This window comes from Leptidea sinapis, chromosome 21 (assembly GCF_905404315.1).
Source record: "Leptidea sinapis chromosome 21, ilLepSina1.1, whole genome shotgun sequence".
NCBI lineage: Eukaryota > Metazoa > Arthropoda > Insecta > Lepidoptera > Pieridae > Leptidea > Leptidea sinapis.
The window spans coordinates 538915-547500 of NC_066285.1; the positions used below are offsets into that span (position 1 = coordinate 538915).

The 8586-nt window shown below is 51.1% G+C and overlaps 1 pseudogene; it reads right to left on the reverse strand.

Annotated features, from left to right (window-relative positions):
- Window positions 1–934: 934 nt before the first annotated feature.
- LOC126970746 (large subunit ribosomal RNA) overlaps window positions 935–8586 on the reverse strand; it is a 9566-nt pseudogene continuing 1914 nt past the window's right edge.

An 8586-nucleotide genomic window follows, 5' to 3' on the forward strand; every position in this document is an offset into this window, starting at 1 on the left:
GGACAACGTCTGTCTTGTCCGCTAATCTTATATATAAAATTCTCGTGTCACAATGTTAGTTACCTTACTCCTCCGAAACAGCTTTACTGATTTTTACCAAATTTTATATGCATATACAGTAGGACTGAGAATCGGCTAATATCTATTTTTCACCACAAACATTTTTTTAAATTTGTGTTAATATCTTGTTAATTTGACGACTCATATAGCCCAGTGGTTAGTCTTATGTTAAAAGTTACAACGTCACAAAGTTAAAACAAGAATAATTGTTATAAATTCTTAATTTAGCTTAATTCGTCAAGCGACGAATTATCTATATATAATATAGTTCCTGTTCATGTGCATTAGATTATAGTTTTGTTTTTGTCAATTCGCTATTCGGTCCTCCATTCAAGTAAGTGAGATATCCGTCCGGGGAGACCGGCAGGGAGCGCCGCGCTCCTCGCGCTCGGCGGTACTCGTTATTGGAGAAAACAAGTAAGTGAGATATCCGTCCGGGGAGACCGACAGGGAGCGCTGCGCTCCTCGCGGAGGATTGAGGAATCGACCGTACCCGCTATTGGGGCCGACCGTACTCGCTTTTGGGGCCGATCGTACTCGCTTTTGGAATTTGCGCAGCGCGCCCAACACCACCGGAGCCGCCGCCGCCTACGACGGCGATGTACACTTATTATCACAACACTCAACTCGACATAATAACCTGAAAATGATCGTACTCGTTATCATTAGAGTATTCGCCGTATACAACAACCACGTCTTTCAACTATAATAAATAATAATATATTGTAAAATTTTATAATCATGAGAAATCGCGTGACGCGTCCGTTACGACGAAATATCATGATAATATTATATTATTATGTTATTATAATATTATGTTGGCTGTTGTTCGTTTGCACACACACAACTCTGCTCGGCAACGATGCGTCCTCGGACAAATCACCTGGCGTAGGGCTGAGTCTCAACAGATCGCAGCACGACGCTGCTCTACCGAGCACAACACCCCGCCAGGAACGTAAGTCGTCTACAGACTATTCCGAGCCCCGACATCGAACTGAGGTAAATTCGAAACTTCGACGCCGTGGTGCACGTGTTAATACCGCTCGCACCGTTCGTCGCGTTCCAAATGGGCTTCGACGTCGCGTCTTACGAATAAAACGCGACTAGTAAAGTCACATTGTTTAGAGCCTCCCGACACTCGGGGCTTCACAGTGAGTATATCCTTGCCGGATTCGGCTAGGCTGGCTTCGGCATTAGAGGCGTTCAGGCATAATCCCGCGGATGGTAGCTTCGCACCACCGGCCGCTCGGCCGAGTGCATGAACCAAATGTCCGAAACTGCGGTTCCTCTCGTACTGAGCAGTATTACTATCGCAACAACACGCCATCAGGAGGGTAAAACTAACCTGTCTCATGACGGTCTAAACCCAGCTCACGTTCCCTTTTGATGGGTGAACAATCCAACGCTTGGCGAATTTTGCTTCGCAATTATAGGAAGAGCCGACATCGAAAGATAAATGTCGAAAAAGAAACGTCGCTTTGAACGCTTGGCCGCCACAAGCCAGTTATCCCTGTGGTAACTTTTCTGGCACCTCTTGCTGAAAACTCTTTTTACTAAAGGATCGATAGATCGTGCTTTCGCAGTTCCTATGCGTACTGAACATCTGGATCAAGCCAGCTTTTGCCCTTTTGCTCCACGCGAGGTTTGTGTCCTCGCTGAGCTGGCCTTAGGACAACTGCGTTATTCTTTGACAGATGTACCGCCCCAGTCAAACCCCCCACCTGGCAGTGTCCTCGAACCGGATCACGCGGGAGTTGTACGGCGACGAGCGTTGCCGCCACGTCGCCACTCTGCACGCTTGGAACGAAACACCGTACGCCCGCCGATATTATCGACCGCGCACCGCTTCCGCCCAACCGAGTAAGTAATGAAACAATGAAAGTAGTGGTTTTTCAGCGACGACCGCGAACGATCTCCCACTTATGCTACACCTCTCATGTCTCCTTACAATGCCAGAGCATTGTAAGGAGACAAGCTCAACAGGGTCTTCTTTCCACGCTGATTCTCACAAGCCCGTTCCTTTGGCTGTGGTTTCGCTAGATAGTAGATAGGGACACTCCCCTTCCCAAGGACTTGTCAACCTTTCGGTTATAAAGATCTACATCCCATTTACGCCAAGCCACTACGAGTCCGACACCAATGGAGGGGCACTGATACCCAGTGAGCTCCCCTCCTCCATAGCGACAGCGGGAATCTCGTTAATCCATTCATGCGCGTCACTAATTAGATGACGAGGCATTTGGCTATTTTCCTTCCGCTTCGTCAGTGTTTCGTGACCAATCCATTTTGATCATTAAGATTTCACAAAAGGATTACTTGTAATCATTATGGATCCCCGAGGACACCACTGTCCCCCCCCACTGACGTTGCGAAAATTTCGCCGTGGTCCGGTTCGATGTCTCTACTGGGGACCAGTCTCCTGAGTTTTGCAACCCAGGGTAAGAACTGGCGGGAAGAACCGGCGGGTCCGGCGTCAACCCTTACCGCAGGAGCCCGGGCCCTGACTCTGGCCGATCGCTCAAGCGGTTCTCGGTCATCTGATTGAACCGCGTCCAATTCATACACGACCCTCTCAACGCAACAATCGAAACGCTATCGAAGAACAACTCCTTCAGCCGCAGCAGTTTCTTAAGATCCATATAGGATGCTCTGCTCCATACACCGCGCCAGAATTTTTTTTTTTGAGAGGAGGAAATAGGGTTACGTATTTACGCCCCGCAACGGGGCGTAATATGTCGGACTCGAGTATCCGCGTAAGCGGACACCCCATACCGACTAAAACCTCCTCTGTGCTGTTAGCAGCCCTGGCTTTCACAGCGAAGTAGGACGTGGGCCGTGGAGGCCGCAAAGACTACGCAACAACAGTCGCGGGGCGTCTCCTAAGGAGACTCGAACCTCAGACCGGCTGTGTGCTTGTGGGAAGGAGAGAGAATGAAAATGAAGATGAAAGATGAAAAGTTGATAAGAACACACTCGCCGGCGAGTTGTGGTGATGTTTTGTGTAATGTATGTAAGTGTGTATGTATGTGTTTATGATTGTATGTATGTGTGTTTGTATGTATGTACGTAGTGTAAATGTTTGTGTGCATGTATGTTTGTGTTTGTGTCTGTTTGTGGAGTGTGTTTGTGATTGTGTAAGTGGTGTATGTCAGTTCGTCAGTCAGTCCGTGTGTGAGTGAGTGTAGTGAAGCGATTACAGGACTAGGACTAACGTCTCGTCGGGTATCAAAACAATGTGTGGTGTATCTAGGGTGCGGGCCGCTGGCCATCGTCAGAGCGACGAGTGCCAGTGGTTTGCGGTGGTTGACCGCGCCTACGCCTGCGAAGGCGGTGTGTGCGTGTCTGTGTCGGTGTTGTTTGTTGTTGTTTGTGGGTGTCGCGTTCGCGATGGTGATATCGTCATCCGGGTCTACCGTTACGTGTCTGGGACGTCTTATTGGGTTGAGACTATGGTGAAGGGGGGTGTACCCGCATGCCTTCCTAACCAAGATGTTGGGATGGTTAGGCGCCTTGTCAAAGAAGCGTCGCGAGATCTCTTTAAAGTGTTGAGCTATCGTCGGAAGCTCTAGGTCGCGGTGAAGGTCAACGTTTCGGATGAACCACGGGGCTCCGGTTGCCATGCGCGTGAATTTATTTTGAACTACTTGCAAACGACGTAAGTAGCTCGGTCGGGTGTGCGCGAAAACGACGCTTGCGTATGACAGTATGGGCCGTACGATGGTTTTGTACAGCGTCACTTTGTGTTTGAGCGGAAGTTTGCTTCGCCCACACACAAGTGGATAAAGGCGACTGAGGACAAATCGGGCTCTATTGCATACCGTATCAATATGTTTCTTGAAGTTCATATTGCTGTTGAACGTGACTCCTAAGTATTTGTAATCCTTCACCCACGGTATGGGTGTTTCATACAATTTAATGACGTCGGTCGGTCGTTTTTTAGCGCGGATGCTATTCGCGTTACCGAAGAGTACCGCTGCACTCTTGGTGGGGTTCACTTCAATCCGCCATTTTCTGAACCAGTTGCCCAGTTCATCGACGGCGGCTTGAAGCACTTTAATGTTCCTGCTCAAGGTTGAGCGGTTCAATAGAGCGGAGCCAAAGTAGAGTGCCGTATCGTCAGCGTACTGAGCGAGCTGGACACTCGGAAACTTGGGAATGTCGCTCGTGAAGAGCGAGAAAAGAGTGGGAGAGAGGACTGAACCCTGTGGCACGCCAGACCTGATGGGTCTAGGTGAGGATAGGGTGCCCTCTACTCGATATCGGAAGGAGCGATCAGTAAGGTAGGCTCGTATGATGCGCACGAGCCTGTCTGGCACTCCCAGTTGATACAGCTTGAATACTAAGCCGTTGTGCCATACCTTGTCGAATGCCATCGCGACATCGAAAAACACGGCTGCCGTGGTAGCGTGAAGTTGACGCCGTACGAGAATGTACTCGGTGAGTCGGTGAGCCTGCTGGGGACACGAGTGAGCGGTTCTGAATCCGAACTGTATGTCGGGTATCAGGTTGAGCTCCGCGATATAATGATTAAGACGCGCGAGAATTAATCTTTCGTAAAGTTTGCGGATCGAGTTAATTAAGCTAATAGCCCTATAGCTACTCGGATTAGCTTTAGGTTTATTGGGTTTTGGGATACCGATAACAATGGAATCCTTCCATTGTTCGGGGAACGCGCTATTAGACAAAAGAATATTAAAAATGGTAACCAATAAAGTAATAAGAGTCGAGGGTAGGATTTTAAGAACCCTATTGTTTATAGTGTCGGGCCCCGGGGCCTTCTTGGAGTGAAGCTCCTTAATGATTAGCTTCACCTCTTCGTAAGAGGTGGGTTTTATTACATCGCCTGAAGGGCTCAGAGCGGAGCGACGTTCAACTTCACGATCAACTTCGTCTACGTGTGTCGGGTCGGCTGCTGCATTTGGAGAGCACTGACTCTCGAGACTATCGGCGAGGCATTCAGCCTTCTCATCGTCATCGAGCGCCGGCTGCAGTCCCGGTCTGTCCAAAGGAGGCATGACAGTGGGCGGTTCCTGTTTGAACGCGGGAGGCAGCTTCCAGAAAGCCACATGTAATGGCTTAAGGTTGCCGAGCAAGCGGTCCTAACGTTCGCTCGCGGAGTTCCGCGATACGTTCCCGTACCACCCGCTGTAGGTAGCGGAGGTGGCGCCTATTCTCGACCGACGGATACCTATCGTAAAGTCTAGTGGCTCTGTGCTTCTGTGTGAGTAAGTTCCTGACCTCTGGAGGCAGGTTTAGGCGATGCGGTTGCATCGTCGGAACCTGCCTGGAGCAGGCCTTGATCCTATTCTGTATATGTGACGTCACATGAGAGATAGCACTGTGAGCCGTGTTGACCGAGTCGATGACGTCCGGTATAAGGTCAAGGTCGTCGGACTTGATAGACTCGAGATCCTTTTCAAGCCGTTGCCAGTCGATCACTGTTTTCGTCGGTGGTTGAAAGTTAACCGGTGGGCCTAGATTTAGGACGACGGGCCGGTGGTCTGACTCTAATTCGTGAAAAACCTCGATTGAATTTACATTGAGCGTTACGTTCTTAAGTAACGCGACGTCTAGAATGTCGGGTCGGTGCGCGACGTTATCCGACGATAATGTGTTGGTCGCGCCAGGATATGGTGCAAGAGGTAACGCTGATCTTTGCTGCTCCGTACAGTCCCAAACGGCTGCGTACCCTCTCGATCAAGTCCCCGTGTTCGGCATATTTATTACGCTTCTCACGATGGGCTTGATCGAGCGGGCGCTGGCCGGAGACTACCTGTGCGTCAACGATAACTCCCTCACCATCCCTTTTGCAAATGATGTCCGGCTTCCTAAGTCCTTTACCACCAGTCTGGACGTGGGGCTCCAGTTCAACGGTCCACCCTTGCTCCGATAACGCCGAGGCGAGTATCTTCACTACCCTGTTGTGTCTTTCTATCCGGCCGCCATGTGTTCTGAAACACTTTTGTATTATATGAGCCGTCGTCTCCCTGACCATGCAGCCTGCACGGCAGTTCGACTCAGGCTCCGAAATCTCTGATCTGCGTCCCCTAGTGGTTCTAATTCGGGACGGTAATGCATTAATGTGGCACTTAACAAAGTCCACGTAATCGCGGCCGGTTATTTGGTGGCATTTTGCACGAATCCAGTGGGTGGATCCTTTAACCCGCGACGACTCCCGTAATTCATAGCCGTCTACTGATCCATGCAGTTTTTCTTTCCAATACAGGGAGATAGACCTTTGGCCTGTTTTCGGGCAAACCGTTGACAACTTGGATAACAGCTTCTTTGCCCACCGCATCTTGTTAATAGCCCTTTTGGATTTAGTGGCGGCTGCGGCAGCCCCCCAATCCGACGCCCCCAACCTACCGTACCTACGTACGATGAGATCAGGAATCGCCGAACGGAAGGAGGGCACGCCTAGATCGCCGTCATTAACAGACGCGTGGTAATATCCGACAGCTGTATCCAATGGGAGCCTTAGCCATGACCGAATCGCCTTCCGGATTTCGATGTCGAGCACCCTTAGCCTGTCGTCCGTCACCTTCCCAAGTACGAGACCTTGTAGGAATCGGGGCAACAGGTGCCCTCTAAGGATTTCTAGCCGCCGTTGCGGCTTAAGAGGGGCCTTTGTTATGTTCTGTAAGGCCTTTTTTATGTCTTGCTCTAACATCACTGATCCAGCCGGAGTGAAGTCGACTCCGAGATAGCGCCATCTTTCCACACAAGTGGCTTGCCTGATCCACTTCGCGCCCACCTTAAAGGTGTTTTCGGCGATGTAATGGATCTTCTTGCTGTGTCCATCTGGCACTAACGAAAGCACGGCGCTTTTCGAACGGTTCAGATGGAGGCCCATCATCATTCCAACCCTGTGCACCTCATCGATGGACTCCTGGAGTCCCGCCTTTGTGCTCTCGATTAGCACGAAGTCATCGGCGTACACTAGGGCGGAGATGATCTCCGTTCCTAGACGGTACCCTACCCCTGGAGGCAAAGAAGCCAGTATAATGTCCATCGCCATGTTGAACAGAATCGGACACAGCGGGTCCCCCTGCCGAACTCCCTTCCCCACTTTCACAGGGTCACTCGTCCCCTCCGAAGTCGCCAACATAGTGAGGGCTGTTCGGTAAAGGCGAGCAACGTAGTCACAGAAAGCCATGGGTAGGCCTCTCTCTACAAGTAGCTTGACAAGCGCCTCATGCGACACTATGTCAAAGGCCTTGGAGAAGTCTAGCACAGCCACATGACATTCCCGCAACTTGCTCCTGCTATCCCCCAGAACCGTATCCAACACCGCTGTGTTCTCTAGGCAGCCGTCGGCGTGGACGAATCCTCGCTGACGATAGTCCGGGGGGCAACAATTCAAAATTCTCCGAGCCAAGAGACTATGGATATGCCTCAGCGGTATCGACGCAATTGAAATTGGCCGGTAGTCGCCGGGGCCCGCAGGCTACTCTTTCTTTGGCACGAAGATAGTTCTGCTTTGTCGCAGTAGTTCTGGGATTTAGCCTATCCTCATCCATTCGTTTAAGAGGTCCGCCATGGATTGCAGGGGTATACTACGCCAGTTGTCAGGCGTAATGCGGTCAGGACCTGGCGCAGTTCGAAGATCGATACGGGCCTTTCTGATCTCTTGAGCAGAAAATGAGGCCCAGAGCTGGGAATAGTCGCGCGTGCCTCCGTGCCGCTCTTTCAGCCGTAAGGCCGTCAGAGAGTCATAGTTACTCCCGCCGTTTACCCGTGCTTGCTTGAATTTCTTCACGTCACTTCAGCACTGGGCAGAAATCACATTGCGTCAACACCCGCGAGGGCCATCGCAATGCTTTGTTTTAATTAGACAGTCGGATTCCCCTTGTCCGTGCCAGTTCTGAGCTGACCGTTGAACGGCGGTCGTACAGTACCGCGCCGATCGCGCACGAGACGAAACCGACGAGGACTTACGGCTAGGAAGATCCGCGAAAGGCCGGAACGCGGGTCCGGATTCAGCACGACGCGCGAGACCACCTTGCGATGGAGACACGCGCGAACATCGACCAGGCCCGGCACCGGCCGCATCCGCTTCCCGTCCAAACCCGACACGCCCCGGTCCTCAGAGCCAATCCTTATTCCGAAGTTACGGATCCAATTTGCCGACTTCCCTTACCTACATTATTCTATCGACTAGAGGCTCTTCACCTTGGAGACCTGCTGCGGATATGGGTACGAGCCGGCGCGACATCTCCACGTACATCCCTCACCTGAATTTCCAAGGTCCGCAGAGAGTATCCGGACACCGCCGCAAATGCGGTGCTCTTCGCGTTCCGAACCATATCTCCCTTCTATAGGATTCCATGGAACTCGAACGCTCAGGCAGAAAAAAAAACTCTTCCCGGACCACTCGGCGGCGTCTTCAGGCCACTTTGGGTTACCCCGTCGAACACTCGCTTGAGAAACGAGAGAACGATTATTGAAACGGTTCCGCTGCTTGGTTCCGGAATAGGAACCGGATTCCCTTTCGCTCAAAGGGCGTTATTTATCATATACACAAAA